General features: G+C 44.1%; 1 protein-coding gene across 2 annotated transcripts in view; it reads left to right on the forward strand.

The window, feature by feature from the left end:
* Window positions 1–21,279, forward strand: part of LOC126235944 (uncharacterized) — a 336,591-nt gene that overhangs the window by 280,951 nt on the left and 34,361 nt on the right. The window lies entirely within an intron of this gene.

A 21,279-nucleotide genomic window follows, 5' to 3' on the forward strand; every position in this document is an offset into this window, starting at 1 on the left:
ACAATTTTATAACATAAGAATACAATAACAAAGGTACAAAATACATCATTAAAAACATAATAATACAGATAACATTTGTAGTAATAGGGGCTTTACAAAAAAATAGGAATAAACATGTACATCAGTGTTACAAGAATTATGACATAAGTACATATATAAAATAATGAGAATAGTTTTCGAAACATTAATTTCACACATGAGCATTAAAACAGAACAGAATAAATAATGTCCAACCATCTTTACAAAGAAAATAACTTAGTATTTGAAAAATTCTACAACATAAATCTTATTAGCTAAACACATAAAGACAGGAAAAAGACAAATTCACATAGTGTGATAACACAAAAATACAGGACAGGGTTTGTTTTCAGTGTAACATTTGGTACTGCAGCCCAACCCAAAACGTCATTCCACAGATCTTTCGTCTTATCTCAACATTTGTTTCCACCAAAAAAAATCCTATCCAAGCATGCTTTTTGTATTTATATGTTCACATATTTCTTACCTCATTATTTATTTTCCATTATTTTACCTCATCATTTATTTCCAAGAAAATCCTATCTAAACCTGTTGTCCCTAAACCCTAATTTTTGTTCATATCCTCTTTCAAAATCCTTTTTTGGCCAAACCATTTTCTTATAGCTTCTCAATGCATTTTATCCAATTCATCACAACTCGTTCTCATATATAGTCTACCCCCTCTTAAGCTAACTTAAATCTACTGAGCTCAGATGCTAAACTAGGGACGAGGTAATGCAGCAGCGCAAAACAATTAACACAGACAGCAATGACAAAAAAATGGAAATTGGCAAAGCAATTGTAATATTACAACTAATATAAGGCACTGTGCAGCAAACAAGAAAAATAAATCCATAGTAAAACTGGCTTAACAGAGTAATACAAAGTCAAATTCAGTAACACTATGCCTGGCAAACAGCAGCAGCAAATGCAATAACTTATATCTAAACATGACAAAGCTCAAGCAGAAAAAATATTACAGTAAAAATGGCCATGTTTAATACCTATGTCACATCTTAACACTAGGGTGATGCATCACGAGAACTTACTCTAGCAGACAAGTTACCAAATTGTAAAAAAAAATATTTATGCAGTTCCTGTGAAGGGAAATGTCTATTTATGTTCCCTCGTTTTCTTGGAAGTAGATCATATATTTTTTTTACTGGATCTGTAGGCATAAAATAACTATAGTAGTACATCTATTAAATTTTATTTTAACCAATGCTGCAGTGCAGCTAGAAACTAGATATTAAACAAAGTAGGCAAAGCAAGGCGTGAAACGTCATTCGCTTGCCATAAGGCATTTCATAATGCAGTAAACAATCTTCCAACCAGCAAGACAATAGACATGGAATGTTTCTCATCATTTCATTTCAGTAAATATTATAAATTAAGAACTCTACAGTGTAATCATGTTTTCAAGTTTGAGGGTGTCGTATTTATGATGCTTTCTACAAAGGAATGTCAATAGCGAGGATAATGGCCTCTTTTTTTTTTCTTCTCCACCTGTGCCTCTGAAAGGCACACACTAATGGCTTTTTTCCAGGCGTCTGTCGCTCAGCTGGTTGCCCACGACGCATTACGTGAAGGTGGTCACTTAACTTTCTTACCGAAATATTTACGACAGCAGTTTCCGCTACAGTGACAGTCTCATATAAAAATATTTCACAGGTCAAGAATTTGCGTTACAAATCTGTAGAAACAAAATCCTATTGATATAACAGTGTCCAAAAAATTTTCGTCGGCATTGTAATACATTCACACATTTACATACATTTCATAACTCTTAACATTAACGTAGCACTGAAAATAATATCTCGTTAATTGCAAGCGCAGCTGCGAAATACTTGCTGCAAATCTACATGCATGCCACAACTGTTTTACTGTACAACAATGAAAAACTACAACTACAAAGGAAATTCTCTCTATAATTACGCGCTAGCAATAAACAAAAGCTACACTAATTACACAAACTACAAGAAAAAATCAGAAGATTCCAGTGAGGTATCCTGGCAGGGTCGCCATATGAAATGTCCCCTTTGAAGAATTATACAAGACTGTGCTTAAACTGACACACAATATTTTTAGCGCAACGCAATCTGACTTTCAAAAAATCCCTACAAAAAAATGGCCCTGACTAACATTAACCTATACGTTTCACAAATCGCTTACCTCACAAAAGTCTTGGTTACTCGAACTACTGCAATACAGCGAGCGCCACTACTGCCAGCTAAATAAAACATTCAAACTACGGAAGGCACTAACTACTGATAGGGATAGTTAGCAAATGAAAGATTTTAATAGAGAACAAACAATGTATTTACCTTAATATCATCAAAAGTCATAATATATATAGCAGTTCATGACATCCAGTCTTACAAATTTCAAAACTCCGTCATTTATTTCCCCACATCCACCACTGCTGGCGGCTCACCTCCAACTGTGCAACGCTACGCGCTGTTCACATCCAGCTGCCCAACACTACAATGGCAGACAACAATGCAAACTAGCCACAGACTGCACACAGCACAGCCAGTGATTTTCATACAGAGCGCTACATAACGTTGCCAATAAGAAAACATAAACAGCCTACTTACACTTTAAGCATTACGCTAACGCAGATCGTCATCCAGCAGATTTAATTAAGTATTTGAAATCATCACGCAAAATACCGACAAACACTGTTGGTATGACTATGAATTACTCACGTTTCGTCGAAGTACAATAGGAAATAAACAATTACCGCTGTTCTTTATTGCGAAAAAGCGGTTAGTGAGAATGATACAAACACCTTTCCTTGCTATCGCCTGAATTAGGAGACTTATTGCTTGTTTGGTTTAATTAATTAATAGAATGTAAAGCAATTGGTATAAAGCATGATTTATCCAAACTTTCTATAAAAGAAATTCTGCTATCAAGACATTGTTTTTGTTCAATTACTTTATTTATGACGGAACGTTTCCAAAACTGAAGACACTCGTCCGTGCTCTGCACTGCAGTCGAGCTCTGGCAACGTCGTTCTCTGTTCATTGGCTGACTGTGTTTTGTGACGTCAGATGCGCAGAACGAACCTCAACTCGGCCACCATCGTAAATGACGCGCACTTTAGTGGACTGTGGTATTAACGCTACAGCCGTCCTCTGCTGCAAAACACGTGGCTAGCAGGAATTGGATCGGAGGCTTGCAAATGAAGCCGTCTCTAGTGCAGCGGAGTCCGCAGGCGATGCTTGCAGCCGCAGCTGCGTAGCGTAAAGCGTATGCAAGCGGACAAGTAGCCATCCGCGGCCCTTGACCCGGTGTTCCCAATGCGCGCGCCTCGCTTCCTCGTATTCAGACGACGCTGCTCCGTCTGGGCTATTCTGCTGGCGCCGTTTCGCAAGTCGCCTGCGCTGCCTCTTTTACATAAAAACCACCGCCCTTTGTCCTGCCGCCGGCCGACGAAGCGCCGCTCACGAATCACGTAACTTGCAGCTTATAACGCGTTACGAAACTACAGCTAATGCAACTGTTTTAGATTGTTTGCTCCGTGATCATTCCAACAGTCTTCTCTGTCTCCTATGCGTTCCTATACCATTCATCCGATTACGATGAAACTTTGATGAGTTGTTGTGCTTACACATGACAAGGTTTATATGGGGGTAAGAACCACCTACAACCCGCTGGGATGGGGATGAAAAGGATTGACAACCTTAAATGAGGATCGTCTGGAGCAGTTTCAATCACTACTGGCCATCAAAATTGCTACACCACGAAGATGACGTGCTACAGACGCGAAATTTAACCGACAGGAAGAAGATGCTGTGATATGCAAATGATTAGCTTTCCGGAGCATTCACAAAAGGTTGGCGCCGGTGGCGATACCTACAACGTGCTGACATGAGGAACGTTTCCAACCGATTTCTCATATACAAACAGCAGTTGACCGGCGTTGCCTGGTGAAACGTTGTTGTGATGCCTCGTGTAAGGAGGAGAAATGCGTACCACCACGTTTCCGACTTTGATAAAGGTCGGATTGTAGCCTATCGCGATTGTGGTTTATCGTATCGCGACATTGCTGCACGCGTTGGTCGAGATCCAATGACTGTTAGCAGAATATGGAATCCGTGGGTTCAGGAGGGTAAAACGGAACGCCGTGCTGGATCCCAACGGCCTCGTATCACTGGCACTCGAGATGACAGGAATCTTATCCGCATGGCTGTAACGGATCGTGCAGCCACGTCTCGATCCCTGAGTCAACAGATGGGGACGTTTGCAAGACAACAGCCATCTGCAGGAACAGTTCGACTACGTTTGCAGCAGCATGGACTATCAGATCGGAGACCATGGCTGCAGTTACCCTTGACGCTGCATCACAGACAGGAGCGCCTGCGATGGTGTACTCAACGACGAAACTGGGTGCACGAATGGCAAAACGTCATTTTCTCGGATGAATCCAGGTTCTGTTTACAGCATCATGAAGGTCGCATCCGAGTTTGGCGACATCGCGGTGAACGCACATTGGAAGCGTATATTTGTCATCGCCATACTGGCTTATCACCCGGCGTGATGGTATGGGGTGCCATTGGTTACACGTCTCGGTCACCTCTTGTTCGCGTTGACGGCACTTTCAACAGTGGACGTTACATTTAAGATGTATTACGACCCGTGGCTCTACCCTTCATTCGATCACTGCCAGACCCTACATTTCAGCAGGATAATGCACGACCGCATGTTGCAGGTCCTGTACGGGGCCTTTCTGGATACAGAAAATGTTCGACTGCTGCCCTGGCCAGCACATTCTCCAGATCTCCCACCAATTGAAACCGTCTGGTCAATGGTGGCCGAGCAACTGGCTCGTCACAATACGCCAGTCACTACTCTTGATGAACTGTGGGATCGTGTTGAAGCTGCATGGGCAGCTGTACCCGTACACGCCATCCAAGCTCTGTTTGACTCAATGCCCAGGCGTATCAAGGCCGTTATTACGGCCAGAGGTGGTTGTTCTGGGTACTGATTTCTCAGGATCTATGCACCCAAATTGCGTGAAAATGTAATCACACGTCAGTTCTCGTATAATATATTTGTCCAATGAATACCCGTTTATCATCTGCATTTCTACTTGGTGTAGCAATTTTAATGGCCAGTAGTGTATATTGGGGGTAATGCACGGTGTGCCATGTAAAAATATTCGACAGCGACCCATCAAGTTCACAGTTTTCGGGGTCAGTACACATATTTCTGACAATCAAGATGATATTTCACTCCTAGAGTTGTGTTTGTGTCTGAGGGATGAGAGGGTGGTGGGGGGGGGGGGGGGAGTGATGGAAAGTCAGTGACATATCAGCACATCTCTGTAATGCCAGATGGAATTTTAACCAAGATTAGTACACGCCTGTAAAAGTATCTGCTGTCAGGAAAAATTTACAGACACTAGGGCACCTGAAGCCCACCTATGTTTGATGGCTTGGAGTGAAAAGGCGTGACATAAAAGCATAATTCAGGAATGCCTGAGGAAATTTCTATCAATTTCATATATACCTGACTCATTATTTGCATAAAAATACTGTGGGAATAATGTATTCCTGAGAATCCTCAAGCAAAAGCTAAAAATATGGTGGAATAGTAGACACAGCAGATTCGTGGTTTTTACTTTAAGTTGCATGGAAGGAAATGGCGCGTATGAGCTCTGTGTCAATCAAATGTCAATAGGCACTCGGAATGTGATGCAGTCAGAGATGGTGTACCACACGTTTGTTTTGGATCTTTCCTTATTTCTGATACACACAAATGATTTTCCACTTGTATTGACAGAAGATCCAAACTTTCTGCTTGTTGCACAACATACGAGAACACACAAGAATATGAACTAAAAGCCGGCCGAAGTGGCCGTGCGGTTAAAGGCGCTGCAGTCTGGAACCGCAAGACCGCTACGGTCGCAGGTTCGAATCCTGCCTCGGGCATGGATGTTTGTGATGTCCTTAGGTTAGTTAGGTTTAACTAGTTCTAAGTTCTAGGGGACTAATGACCTTAGCAGTTGAGTCCCATAGTGCTCAGAGCCATTTGAACCATTTTTTTGAACTAAAAAGATAGTACTTGTCTTCTTAAAGAAAAGGCAGCTAATGATTTACTTGAACACTTGAAAGGAGAGACAGCGTTGGTCGTATTTTTTTTTTTTTTATTAACCGCAAAATCGATTTTCGGTCACTTAGTGACCATCCTCAGTGCTGTAATATACAATGTAAATTGGTAGTTTATGTGATCGCTCTAAGCTTGTTGACACTAGTGCCTAACAATTTCCATTGTATATTACAGCACTGAGGATGGTCACTAAATCACCAAAAATCGATTTTGCGGTTAATAAAACAAAAAAAAAAACGACCAATGCTGTCTCTCCTTCCAAGTATATCCATTATCTGGTCGTGGTACACAGGACACTCCATGGAGTCGCCAATCAATAAATTACTTGAACACATCAACATGTGTTTCAACACAAACGTACTATAATTCAATTTTGACACAACTCACTACCTATGTCTATAATTCGGTGTTTCACATACAACTTAAACTATTAAAACAGTCGACTTATAAAATACAAGAAGAAGTTAGTGTCCAGTTTGTGGGACTGCATGTGTTTCACAGTCTTAACGGATAGGGCGCACCGAACAATTAATGAAGCGTCTTAGTTCACTTACATTTGCAGTACGCATTGTTACGAGTACAGCTACAGATGTGGAAACAAATGGGGAGGGGGACTATCGGAGCACCTCAGTATACGCCCAAGTTTGTCCACTAGTCCCACATGGTCATTACCGGAAATTTGAGAGGAAGTAATATGCTTCTTGAGATGTCACAGGAGGTCCGATGTCACAGAGTTAAGTGTAAGGCGTTCTACGCTACGCAAAGTCTTCTCTCAAACTTCTTCCACTGGGGTTAATGTAATATTCCTCCGCGCACTAAACAAACGCGCTGTGTATCGCACAGTTCTTGTCTGAAGCTTCTTTATTTCTTTCTCGTACGAAGATCGGCGAAGAAAGTCAAGAATCAGCAATATTGCACGATTTGGTTGCCTCAGCACTCTCATTATGATTCCAGCATTGTGCCGGCATTGTTTCTACGAATGGTGACGACTCTTTTCTTTCGCCAATCCGAGCTTCTGCTCCGTCCGTCTCATCGTTGACGAGACGTCAAACCCTTACCTTCCTTTTTGTGCCCTCTTTTTTTCTTGCATTGGAACACAATGGGACGTCTGTTTACTACCTTTCACTCAAGTCCCAGATATTTGTCCGCAGTGACTGATTCCAGCGACTAAAGTCAGCGTAATCAAATAATATCTAAATTTCTGAACTGTGCATTGGCAAGAGAGAGATTTATTGTGTATTTTGTCATTTAGATGTTCTTCCCAGAATGTGCCGAGGCATTAAGTTATTTTTTGTTAAAGTAAAGGAGTACCATCAAGTAGTGGGGATAGAAATGCGCGATGGAAGCCTTTCCTGGTCATCTTCCGGTGCGATAAAAAGGTAACTTCTAACCTTAATTCTCTGTTTGGGGCACAATTTTTTATGAACATTTTAATGCCGAAAGGTATTTATTCATGCCTGAGACGACTGAAGCGACATTCCCGGTGTTAGCAACTGCAAACAGTTGAGCGTCATCAGTTTAAAAGTCACACTTACAAGACATGACAAGCATATAGAAGCTTCTACACCCTTGTCTTTCTGTGGATCGGCCCATCTTGCTAATTAACAGGAATCACAAATACGGTGTGACTTTAAGCACGCCCATATACAGGGTGTTACAAAAAGGTAGGGCCAAACTTTCAGCAAACATTCCTCACACACAAATAAAGAAAAGGTGTTATGTGGACATGTGTCCGGAAACGCTTAATTTCCATGTTAGAGCTCATTTTAGTTTCTTCCACCTACGCTCAATGGAGCACGCTATCATGATTTCATACGGGATACACTACCTGTGCTGCTAGAACATGTGCCTTTATAAGTACGACACAACATGTGGTTCATGCACGATGGAGCTCCTGCACATTTCAGTCGAAGTGTTCGTACGCTTCTCAACAACAGATTCGGTGACCGATGGATTGGTAGAGGCGGACCAATTCCATGGTCTCCACGCTCTCCTGACCTCAACCCTCTTGACTTTCATTTATGGGGGCATTTGAAAGCTCTTGTCTACGCAACCCCGGTACCAAACGTAGAGCCTCTTCTTGCTCGTACTGTGGACGGCTGTGATACAATACGCCATTCTCCAGGGCTGCATCAGCGCATCAAGGATTCCCTGCGACCGAGGGTGGATGCATGTATCCTCGGTAACGGAGGACATTTTGAACATTTCCTGTAACAAAGTGTTTGACGTCAGGTTGGTACGTTCTGTTGCTGTGTGTTTCCATTCCATGATTAATGTGATTTGAAGAGAAGTAATAAAATGAGCTCTAACATGGAAAGTAAGCGTTTCCGGACACATGTCCACATAACATATTTTCTTTATTTGTGTGTGAGGAATGTTTCCTGAAAGTTTGGCCGTACCTTTTTGTAACACCCTGTATACACAGTGCCCGACGTTGCGTTAATGTACACAATACGACATGCTAACAAAATAGGATGAATTAGTTGAAACTTGACTTAAATTATACAGTATTTTTTAAATGTCGAACATTTCCGTTAATAACATTGTCTATGTTGCACTCTCCAAATCTTTATTCCGTGTAATTATTGCAGTTTAGACAGGTACTGTTAGCAATAACAACAAATGTATTGTATGCTGGTGCTGGAAGAGTCTATCAGTTGGACAGCTATCCTGAACAAGGCGACTCTTGTCATTCCTCGTTCTAATGTCTCACAAAGTACAACACGTGGAGGTCAGATTTCTTCGCCATGACTAATCGAGGTAGACAGAGGAAACTCTGAAGAACAATTTACCCTGAGTCACAAATGAATATGACAGAATGACTTGTGTCAGAAGAATTACTACACAAGCTCAAGCGGATGTGGCACGCATTCTTCGAGCTGAATCATAACACCTGTAACATTCTGCCCCGCCGACACAGGCAACAGAAACTGTCTGTATATGTGTGACAGCGATACCACCAACTCAGTCAGATGCAAATACTTCATCGCACCGGTGCTATTTCTTTTTAATGTTAATTGACTTTCTGTTCTATTCTCTCCATCCATACCAGCCACGCCCAAAGTTTATCTGCACCTGCAATTCGTTCCTTCTTTTACTCTGTCCAGCGCCAAGTTAATTGTCCCTAATTACTTTAGCGAACACCCGATCAATCTCTCCCGTCGTTCTGGCAACGATTTTCCGCTGACCTGTCTCTGAGGCTATTCGATCTTTCTGCCATTTCACATTAATGTGACCATCGCCTATTTTCGACACCAACGTGCAATAACCACTCACAGCCGGCAGGTGGCAGCACTAGCAGTGAAGGGTATATAAAGCGTGTCGGGGAGAGGCGGACGCGGAATACAGTGCCGTCGTCGTAATGGCGGAAACGGAACGCGTTATCTGACGTCCAAAACGGCATGATCATTGGCTTTTGGGCCAAGAGTGCAGCATTTCCGAAACGGCTAAGTTTGTAAACTGTTCGTGTACTTGCCCTGGTTAAAGTATACTGCGCATGGAAAAATAGCGCTAACGTAAAATCAGTGCCCAGGTAGCTGTGATGGACAACGGGCCATAGATGACAGGTCTGAACGACAGGTGCGGATATGTGTACGGAATAACAGTTGAGCAACAGACCGCCCAAATGAACCAAGGAGCTTCCAACAGCGTCTCCTCAAGACCTTTCAGCGAAAGTTGCTGCGTATGGGACTATTCAGCAGGCGCCTAATTCATGCGCCTTTTTAGGCCAGTATTACACTATCAAATTTCTTTGTCAAAGATATTTTATAGTTTAATAGGGAACTTTGTCAAATCTCGTCCGACGTCAAATAAATTTGATCAAATGTAGGACCTCGCTGTAGATGTGATCAAAGGAGTCGCTTGTCTTCTGTTCACTGCAATGTGACATGTTACCACGTGGAGCGCTAACATCGCTGCAGCGTTCTGTCATCTGTAGTGTTTTATAAACATTGCCGGTAAATACAATTGGTGTGTACCGACAACTACAAAATTAATAGAGATGTATGAAGTTGATGAGGTGCTTTACAACTTAAGGCATCCTGAGTACAAAAATAGATTAAGAAGATTGGAGACCTGACCTAACCTAACCTAACCTCTCTCTCTCCTGTAGCAAGGAATCAGAGTGTTACAGTGAGCCTGTCTTCTGCAGATATAGCAGTTCTTAAGTGAGTATTGTGCTTTGTGACATGAGCACATACTGAAATGTATGGTCATCCATTCTTAAGTAACTGATGTACGACTTGACGTCCTCCACTATAAGCTCACGCAACAAGTTTTGTTGAATGCTTTTATCGTGCCGTCGTAAAACCCACTGCTTCATCCAGGTACGTTTCCTTTTTTCCCCCGCTTCTCTTCCGCATGTGGACACAGTGCAATTGTAGTACATGCAACTACTGCGGTTAATAACAAATTGTTGTTGTCAGCTATCTTGAACTTTGACGAAAAATATGAGGCCAGTGTAATACCCCTTTCTAGCGCCAATTTGTCAAATATATTTGATGAATATTTGATCAAATTTTTGATCAGCCGGCCGGAGTGGCCGAGCGGTTCTAGGCGCTACAGTCTGTAACCACGCGACTGCTACGGTCGCAGGTTCGAATCCTGCCTCGGGCAGGGATGTGTGTGATGTCCTTAGGTTAGTTAGGTTTAAGTAGTTCTAAGTTCTAGGGGACTGATAGCCTCAGCAGGTAAGTCCCATAGCGCTCAGAGCCATTTGAACCAAATCTTTGACAAAGAAATTTGATGCTGTAATACCGGCCTTACTGCTGATCATGGGCGACGAATGCAACTGGACGTCCACTGAGTGGCGACAGGTGATCTTCTCAGATGAATCACGTTTTATGCTCGATCAGGCAGATGGCCGTTGGCGTGTACGGTCTGAAACGTCTGAAAGCAAACACACTGCAACTGTCGCCGGAGAAGGGAGCGTTATGGTATGTGTAAAGTTTTCGTGGCATTCCTTGGGTGATCTCGTCATTCTGGAAGGCACAATGGATCAACACAAGTATGTATCTAGCCTTGGGGATCATATCCAGCCATACATTAAGTTTGTTTTTCCTCGGCACGACAATGCTTCCACGTTGATGCCATATTTCTCGACTTTCGAAAGGCGTTCGACTCAGTTCCGCACTGTCACTTGCTCCAAAAAGTGCGCGCTTACGGTCTATCCGATGACATGCCGTTGGATAGAAAGTTTTCTAACATACATGGAGCAGTATGTCGTCCTGAACGGGGTGACCTCAACAGAAACAAGCGTAACTTCAGGTGTGCCCCAGAGAGCGTAATAGGTCCGCTGCTTTTTACGATTTACATAAACGTTCTGTCAATATCGACAGCGGCATTAGACTGTTTGCCGATGATGCTGTAGTCTACAGGAAAGTAGTATCACACGAAAGTTGTGGACAAATGAACGAGGATTTGCAGAAAATAAATGCGTGGTGTAATGACTGGCAGTTATCTCTCAATATTAGTAAGTGTAACCTACTGCGTGTAACAAGGCGAAAATCCCCATTAATCTGCGAGTAAAAAATAAATGCCCAGTCTTTGGAAGCGGTAGCATCCGTCAAGTTTCTGGGTGTGATTATTCGAAATGATCTCAAATGGAATGATCAGATTACGCAAGTAACGGGTAAGGCAAACTCTAGATTGCGGTTTATTGTAGAATCATGAAGCGATGCAGTCCTTCAACAAAGGAAATAGCTTACAATACGTTAGTTCGTCCAGTCTTAAGAGTATTGTTCGTCTTTATGAGGCCCTTACCAGTTGGGTCTGATTCAAGAGACTGAGAAGGTCCAAAGAAGAGCGGCAAGATTCGTGACTGGTACATTTAGCCATCGCGAGAGCGTTACAAGTCTCATAGAAAGTTTGAAGTGGGACACACTTGCAGATAGACGGCGCGCTAAACGGAAGGGGCTGCTCACTAAATTCCGAAATCCGATCTTCACCGAGGATGTGGAGCATATATTATTACCACCAACTTTCAAATCGCGCAGTGATCACCATTCAAAGATAAGGGAAATTAGAGCTCGTACTGAGGCGTTCAGACAGTCGTTACTCCCTCCTGCGATCCGCGAGTCGAACAGAGGGGGGGGGGGGGGGGGGGGATATGACTGGCGCGAATTGTGCTCTCCGCCACACACCGCTTGGTGGCTAGTGGAGTGTATATGTAGATGTAGATGCAACGTGTCACACAGCTCGCAGTGTACGTGCGTGGTTCAAAAAGCTCCAAAATGAGTTTACCATACTCCCCCGTCCACCAAAATCCCCGAATTGAAATGCAATTGACAATCTATGGGGTCACCTCGATCAGGCTGTACACGTCTTGGTTCCTCAACCGAGGAACCTAGCGCAGACACAGCACTGGAGTCGGCAAGGCTCCACATCCCCGTCGGTAACTTCCAGAACTTCACCTATTCTCTTCCTGCATGTCTCGCAGCGGTCCGCCCTGCAAAAGGTGGTTATCCGAGCTTTTGACGGGCGGTGTCCGCCCCGATAGCTGAGTGGTCAGCGTGACGGATTGCCGTCCTACGGGCCCGAGTTCGATTCCGGGCTGGGTCGGGGATTTTCTCCGCTCAGGGACTGGGTGTTGTACTGTCCTAATCATCATTATTTCATCCCCATCCGGCGCGCAGGTCGCCCAATGTGGCGTCGAATGTAATAGACATGCACCAATGCGGCCGGACCTTCCCCGCAAGGGGCCTCCCGGCCAGTGACGCCAAACGGTCATTTCCATTTTCGTGGGCGGTCATATTTATGTGGCCGGACAGTGTATTATCTCTCAGAGAAACGATCCTCTATGTAGCACATATTTTAAAAGAAAATACGACCCTTTTCCTCGATCACTAGCCAGTAGCTGAGTGGTCAGCGCGACAGAACGTCAATCCTAATGGCCCGGGTTCGATTCCCGGCTTGGTCGGAGATTTCCTCCGCTCAGGGACTGGGTGTTGTACTGTCCTAATCATCATTATTTCACCCTACCGACGCGCAAGTCGCCGAAGAGGCGTCAAATCGAAAGACTTGCACCCGGCGAACGGTCTACCTGGCGGGAGGCCCTAGTCACACGACATTTACATTTACTAGATTGTGAGGACAATGAAGATGCGTCGACAATCAACTATCGAATGCACCGCGCCATCATCCCGCTCGCCAGACAGTTGTCCGCAGGCAAGCCAACTTTGCATGTGTACGTTTCACTCCTCACACCCGTGCACAGACATAATATCTCGATACTGCAGTACACCAACTTACATAAGTTTGTATCATTTATATTCATTAAGGTTTTTTTTTTTAATTCGTCATGGTTTTATTCGTATGATGGCTGCTGATTCGCACGCTGGCGTTGTCAACACTGAAAGACAGAAGAGGAATCTTCCTCCCTCACCCGCTCCCCCCACTCTCATGTCCTCGCTCCCCGTGTCACCCTGTGTGTGTTGGGAAAATATTCCGATTTGACCCAAATCCCTGGGGTTTCAAAGTCTTTGACCGGGAACGCCAGTTTAAGTGATCGCAGGACTTTTACCAAGACCCCAAGGAAAGGCAAACTTACGTCTGAGGGAGGAGGAGGGGGAGGGGGTGCCAAATAATACGTCACTTGTGTGGAAAAATGTTCTCGAACCCGGCCCTCACTATGACAGTATTATGAGGCTTGAATTTTCTCGATTTTGGCGATGTCAAATGATACCACTGACTAGAATGGTCCAAAACGCTCCTCCCCTTGACGTTGTCTGTTGTCTCTTTTTTTTTTTTAAACAGTTCACAGTATCCGAAGTTTTCCTCGAGAATCGCTAAATAGTGGTGCGTCCAGCAAGAAGCAATTCGTCAGCAATCGTCATACCTGTAAAGATCGCAGATTTTGATCCTCTTATTGATCGGGATACTGGGACTGTTATTCCATTCATCATCATGCACCTTTGTTTAGATACCAATATTATACGCATTTCTCCAGTTACAGAAGGCGCATAAACAGGGCACAGCTACTGTTGGATTTTAGCGATTTTTAGCGACCTTTTCACACTAAAATCGAATTACAACACGTACTTCGCACCTGGCGGGAGCAACGATTTTCAAGGCTACTATCGTTTGCTTTCTTCACCAACAACTAAAGAACTACAGTGGCTTCGTAAACAATTACTGGGTGGCACTGTATTAGTGCAACTTTATTTTCAGCTGTGAATATTTAAATACAAGCAAACAATCCTCACTTTTCGAATGCGCCTTGTAGCATCAAACTGTTCATAGAGGTAACAGTCGTCTCGAGGGAGACCCTGTTTCGCAGTTATTTAATATTCCGTTTGATCGCACATTTTTTATTTGAATTAAAAAATCTTTAATGTCCAGCTGAGTCTGAATGTATTTGCTCGTACTTTTGTTTCTGCCAATGGAGTTACCGAAACGTGTCGTACCGATATTAACTGCAAAATAAATAAATAAATAAATAAAAAGAGAGAGAGAGGGAGAGAGAAATGTGGAATAAAGATGGATACGAGATACGATGAAAAAGTAACGGGGATTTTTGTTTTTCTTAAAGAATCTTCATTTATTCAACAACATCACCTTTGTTCCCTTCAAAGTAATCCCCCTCCCCCCTCGGATATAACACATTTGTGCCAGCGCTTTTTCCAACCCTGAAAGCACTTCTGAAACTCACTTTTCATTACTATGTTTAGCTCCTCCAGCAGTTCTGTTTTTTATCTCGCCAGTGGTGGCAAAACGACGTCCTTTCATGGTTCTCTTCACCCTTGGGTATAGAAAGAAGTTACAGGGAGCCATGTCCGGCGAATATGGTGGCTGAGGCAGTATAACGGTTTTTTTTTTTGCAAAAAAATCACGAACAAGCATTGAATTGTGAGCGGGAGAATTATCGTGATGCAATTCCCACGAGTGGTTTTGCCATAATTCTAGACTTTTCTTAGGATTGTTTCATGCAAATGGCGCATAACTCCCGGGTAGTGTTCCTTACTGACCGTACGACCATAATGCAGGAATTCATGATGCACTGTCCGATTGTAATCGAAGAAAACTGTGAGAAGAACCTTCATTGTGGTCGAACTCGTCGAATTTTTTTTTCCGTCCTCGCTCTTCAGGCAGTTTCTATTGGTACGACTGGGCCTTGACTTCGACGCCATACCTGTACACCCATGTTTCGTTCCATTGGCTCTGAGCACTATGGGACTTAATATCTGAGGTCATCAGTCCCCTAGAACTTAGAACTACTTAAACCTAACTAACCTAAGGACATCACACACATCCATGACCGAGGCAGGATTCGAACCTGCGACCGGAGCGGTCGCTCGGTTCCAGACTGTAGCGCCTATAACCGCTCGGTCACACCGGCCGGCCATATTTCGTCACCTCTTGTAAACTTCTTTAGATGCTCTGGATCCTTTACGACTTCATTCAGCAATTCCTGAGCGATGTCAACGCGGCATCGTTTTTGGTCGAAATTCAGCAGTTTCGGAACAAACTTTGCTGCTACACGTTTCATGCCCACAGCATCCGAAAAACTGCTGATGGTGATCGGCGATTTTCCAGAACCATTTTCTTTACTTCTACCACATTATCGTCAGTAACTGACGTGCTAAGGCGTCCAGGGCGTCTTCAACGTAATCTCGATCCTCTTTGGAACGTTTATACCACAGGTAAACTCTTAACTTACTCAACGTAGATTCGTCAAATGCCACAGACAACATTTCCAATGCGGTGCTGCGCTTTATTCCAGTTTTCAAACAAAATTTAATGCAAATTCTTTGATCTATCTTTTTAGAAAGTAAAAATTCGCCGAGCACTCGGAAAACACGTATAACCTTTTTGACCGTCAACGTTAAACTAAGTATTCAAAACAACTGAAAACGCAAACATAGATCAGCAATATGTGCACCAACACTATAAAAAATTTTGAAAATCAGATGTTTAAAGCCTGCGAAATTAAAAAATTCCCGTTAGGTTTTTTTATCACATCTCATATTTAATAATTGACAAAACAATATGGCTGCAGACCTCTGTGCAGACTTTTCAGCCTATGTTGTGAGAAGCTCATATTACCTATTTTTCTTCTGGGTGTACAGGGAATCCCCAACAGGGCTGGCAAGTAAATTGGCAGTCGGCACGCCAGCGCATCGGCGTAGCGGTTGCTCCACCGGCTGGCGCAGTGTCTTCGCAGGCTGGCCGAGTCTATGTAACGGGACGGCGGTGTGAATGACTCCACGCGCGAGGGCGGGGCTCGCAGCCAGTAACACTAATCGCCTCGGAATGCCGCTGGGGCCATCGAAAGCCCGAACTGCGGAAGTTGCCGTCGCAAGGACGTCTCGGAAATGGCGCATAGCCTCTCCAGAGACACGTGGAGCCTCATCTCGTATCCTGCACCTCGCCGAAACTGCTTTCCTGGCGTATGCCGTTCTACACTCATGCTCATAAATTAAGGATAATGCTGATACATGGTGAAACAATGCTCTGGTGGACGGTTTGCGGGTTTAAATCACCTCGGGGTATGACCATGCGGTGCATTTGACCTGCGATCGCCGCACGGTGGCGCCTGCAGCAGTCCGCATACGCAGAGGTGTGTTGGTGCATGTCAGAGTACGGTGCAGCGACTGTGTAGACGTTTTCGGGCATGCTAATGGTGACTGTCTGTTGAAAATGGCTCAAAGAACAAATACTGATGACGTTATGAGGGGTAGAATATTAGGACGACTGGAGGCTGGTCAAACACAGCAGGTGGTAGCACGGGCCCTCCGCGTGCCACAAAGTATGATCTCACGATTATGGCAACGATTCCAGCAGACAGGAAACGTGTCTAGCCGCTACAGTACGGGACGTCCACAGTGTAAAAAACTACAAGAAGACCGATATCTCACCATCAGTGCTAGTAGACGGCCACGGAGCACTGCAGGTAGCCTTGCTCGGGACCTTACCGCAGCCACTGGAACAGTTGTCTCCAGACACACAGTCTACAGACGACTGAACAGACATGGTTTATTCGCCCGGAGACCTGCAAGGTGCATTCCACTGACCCCTGGTAACAGGAGAGCCCGTAAAGCCTGGTGTCAAGACCGCAGTACATGGTCATTGGAACAGTGGTCCCAGGTTATGTTCACGGACGAGTCCAGGTGTAGTCTGAACAGTGATTCTTGCCGGGTTTTCATATGGAATGAACCAGGAACCAGATACCAACCCCTTAATGTCCTTGAAAGGGACCTGTATGGAGGTCATGGTTTGATGGTGCGGGGTGGGATTATGATTGGTGCACGTACACCCCTGCATGTCTTTCACAGAGGAACTGTAACAGGTCAGGTGTATCGGGACGCCATTTTGCACCAGTATGTCCGCCACATTTGTGCAGTGGGTCCCACCTTCCTCCTGATGGATGACAACGCACGGCCCCATCGAGCTACCATCGTGGAGGAGTACCTTGAAACAGAAGATATCACGCGAATGGAGTGGCCTGCCTGTTCTCCAGACCTAAACCCCATCGAGCACGTCTGGGATGCTCTCGGTCGACGTATCGCTGCAGATCTTCAAACCCATACGACACTTGAGGCACTGGTGCAAGAATGGGAGGCTATACCCCAGCAGCTGCTCGACAACCTGATCCAGAGTATGCCAATCCGTAGTGCGGCCTGTGTACGTGTGCATGGCTATCATATCCCATATTGCTGTCGGGATACATGCGCTGGAAACAGTGGCGTTTTGTAGCACATGTGTTTCGGGACGGTCTTCTCAGCTTATCACCAATACCGTGGACTTACAGATCTGTGTCGTGTGTGTTCCCTATGTGCTTATGCTATTAGCGCCAGTTTTGTGTAGTGCCACGTTGTGTGGCATCACATTCTGCAATTATCCTTAATTTATGAGCATGAGTGTAGAAACAGGAGTCACAAAAAACGAAAGTGGGACTATTGGGGGTTAACATCTCGTCGACGATGAGATCATTACTGCCGGAGCACAGCCGAGGATTGGAGAGGGTCGGGGCAGGAAGTCGGCTGTAGACATAGCAAAGAAACGATTCTAGCATTCCTCGTTTACCATCAAATAATAAGTAAATTTGAATGGCCAGACAGAGAATTTGATCGAGAGATGGAAACACGAGGCGTAACATCTGGAGTGCAACCTACGTCCTCAGATATTTGCTGGATGCATTACAGCCTCTGTCTTCCTGCACAGTTTTTATCTTTTACAGCTCCTCTGAGTACCACTTTTGTTACTAATTAATAAATGCATAAAATCAGGACAAAAATGGCTCTGAGCACAATGGGACTTAACTTCTGTGGTCATCAGTCCCCTAGAACTTAGAACTACTTAAACCTAACTAACCTAAGGACATCACACACATCCATGCCCAAGGCAGGATTCGAACCTGCGACCGTAGCGGTCTCGCGTTTCCAGACTGTGGCGCCTAGAACCGCTCGGCCACCCAGGCCGGCAAAATCAGGGCAAATTCGTACAACATTAAAGCTGATCTCTGCGTTAAATGTAACCACAGCGATAAACCAAAAGTCACGTGTCATTTCGTTGATGTTGCGAGGTACCCTATGCTTATTACATGTTATACGCGCAAAGAAAGTTGACACGCGGCGCGGTGTCTGATGGGAACGACTGTAAGTAGGAAAATGGCTGTAAGGTCGCTTCCAGTAGCCCCCGCGGCAGGTGTCAGCTTAGTTTGCGGATACAGTGGGTTTTCATACTTAATGGCCATGTCTCATTTGTTTGCTGCTGACGCACTTTCTATTGTGAACATAACTGAAAGAATAGATTATTGAGGAAATCTGGCTGAGGTCTGGTGTTGTCGCATTGTTTCACCCTTTATTACGCTAATCTTCTTCAACATTCCACGATCCGGATCCTTTCACCATTCCATTTCGTTCTTTTTTTCCCTGTACTTTTTCACGTTAATTCTTCTTCTTTATTTTTATTTAATTGTGCTTGCAGTAGCAGATGAGCCCGCGGGGCAAAATGATGGTGTTCCAGTGCATAGACAACGTGTAAAGAAATATCGAAGTTTGCGTTGTTTCGATAATGTTCTAAGCTTAGCAACCGTATATTAAATCTGGACGAACTCGGGCCGGCAGACAGAAACGCAGCTGTGCGTAGACGCGGCAGGTGCGTCGCAGAGGGCGATGCTCCCGCAGCGGCCAAGATGCTGGCGCGCTTTCTCCGCCGGTATGCGCACCATATCGCCAGCAGCCACTCTCGCCTCGGTCGGAAATAATCACAAGAACGTCCGATAGCGCGTCCCACTCGCCCGTCTGAATACTCACGGCACATCTGAAGCGGGTTCCGCAGCGTTGTCCGAGACTAAAATTCTGTGCCATTCACTGTTACTTGTGCTAACACAGTGCGTCGTGGTTGTTTCCACTGCGTGGAAATGTCCACGTTACAGATACCGCATCGACATAGAGGCTTCTGTAAACGAACGAACTTGTCTGTCAAATGCGCCCTTGTCTAACGACAGATTTGTCAAACAAGCTCATACGCGTACAAAGTTTGTCAGTTTAACCTCGCTTTGAAGCAGTTAGTGTTCGTGTTTTGACAGTAGTGAGAATGGCCACAAATCCAGACAAAGCAATCCTGGCCCTGACCCTTTCATTGTGTTTAAAGAAGAACAAGAAAACAAATCGCTGGTCTAGCGAGTAGCTTAAAATGAGCGATTTACCCATGAAAGTCTGCTAAATCGAATCTCAATGCAGACAAGTATAATGTGCTGCGAATACATAAAAAGAAAGATCCTTTATCATTTAGCTACAATGTAGCAGGTCAGCAACTGGAAGCAGTTAACTCCATAAAATATCTGGGAGTAGGCATTAGGAATGATTTAAAATGGAATGATCATATAAAGTTGAGCGTCGGTAAAGCAGATGCCAGACTGAGATTCATTGGGAAAATCCTAAGGAAATGCAATCCGGAAACAAAGGAAGTAGGTTACAGTACACTTGTTCGCCCACTGCTTGAATATTGCTCACCAGTGTGGGATCCGTACAGATAGGGTTGATAGAAGAGATAGGCAAGATCCAACGGAGAGCAGCGCGCTTCGTTACAGGATCATTTAGTAATCACGAAAGCGTTACGGAGATGATAGATATAAACTCCAGTCGAAGACTGCAGGAGAGGTGCTCAGTAGCTCGGTACGGGCTTTTGTTGAAGTTTTGAGAACATACCTTCACCGAGGAGTCAAGCAGTATATTGCTCCCTCCTATGTATATCTCGCGAAGAGACGATGAGGATAAAATTAGAGAGATTAGAGCCCACACAGAGGCATACCGACAATCTTTCTTTCCACGAACGATACGAGACTGGAATAGAAGGGAGAACCGATAGAGGTACTCAAGGTACCCTCCGCCACACACCGTCAGGTGGCTTGCGGAGTATGGATGTAGATGTAGAAAGGAGATATTACTCCCGGAAACCAATGATTACATCAAATTTGTTCGAATGAACATTGATACTTTTAAAAACTTGTTAAGTCCCTCGGAAAAGAGGAAACTTGTCTGTCAGATTCGCTCCTATCTATGTACGGATGGTTAAATAAGCCGTACACGTACCAGTAAAGTTTGTCAATTTAACTTTACTTTTGAAGCAGATGCCTTTGTTTATGATGCAAATGCAGATAAAGCATTTCTAACACTGGCTCTGTACTTCGCCTTCACACTGAAAAAGAAGAAGTAAGCATGCGAAAATTTATTCTCTTGCACCTTATTCTCCAACGACAGTTCATTCAAATACTACAACGTGGGAACATTTAGCCCACATCATCCATAGAAGAACTGTAGAACTTCGGCTTCTTTTATTTCAACACAAATAATGCCTACCATCTTGTCAAACTTTCCTTCAAACAGCACCGTACGCAGTCAGGTGTAGTACAGTTCGACAGATTGTTTGATCGTGTTTGGGAGCCTTAACAGATTGCATTATTATTTATAACAGCTGTATTATTGATCATCAGTACAATTAATGACTGCATTCGTCAGGGGAGCGAATAACCATTTTGTCTATCCTGAACTTAATAAAAATAAAAACTACTTCATATCAGCAACAATTTACAGACAATTAATGGCTGCATTATTCAGAGGAGCGGATCTATATTTTATCAGTCTTGAACTTAATAAAAATAAAAACTACTTCATATCAGCAACAATTTACAGACAATTAATG

The sequence above is a fragment of the Schistocerca nitens genome, chromosome 2, assembly GCF_023898315.1.
Source record: "Schistocerca nitens isolate TAMUIC-IGC-003100 chromosome 2, iqSchNite1.1, whole genome shotgun sequence".
Lineage (NCBI taxonomy): Eukaryota > Metazoa > Arthropoda > Insecta > Orthoptera > Acrididae > Schistocerca > Schistocerca nitens.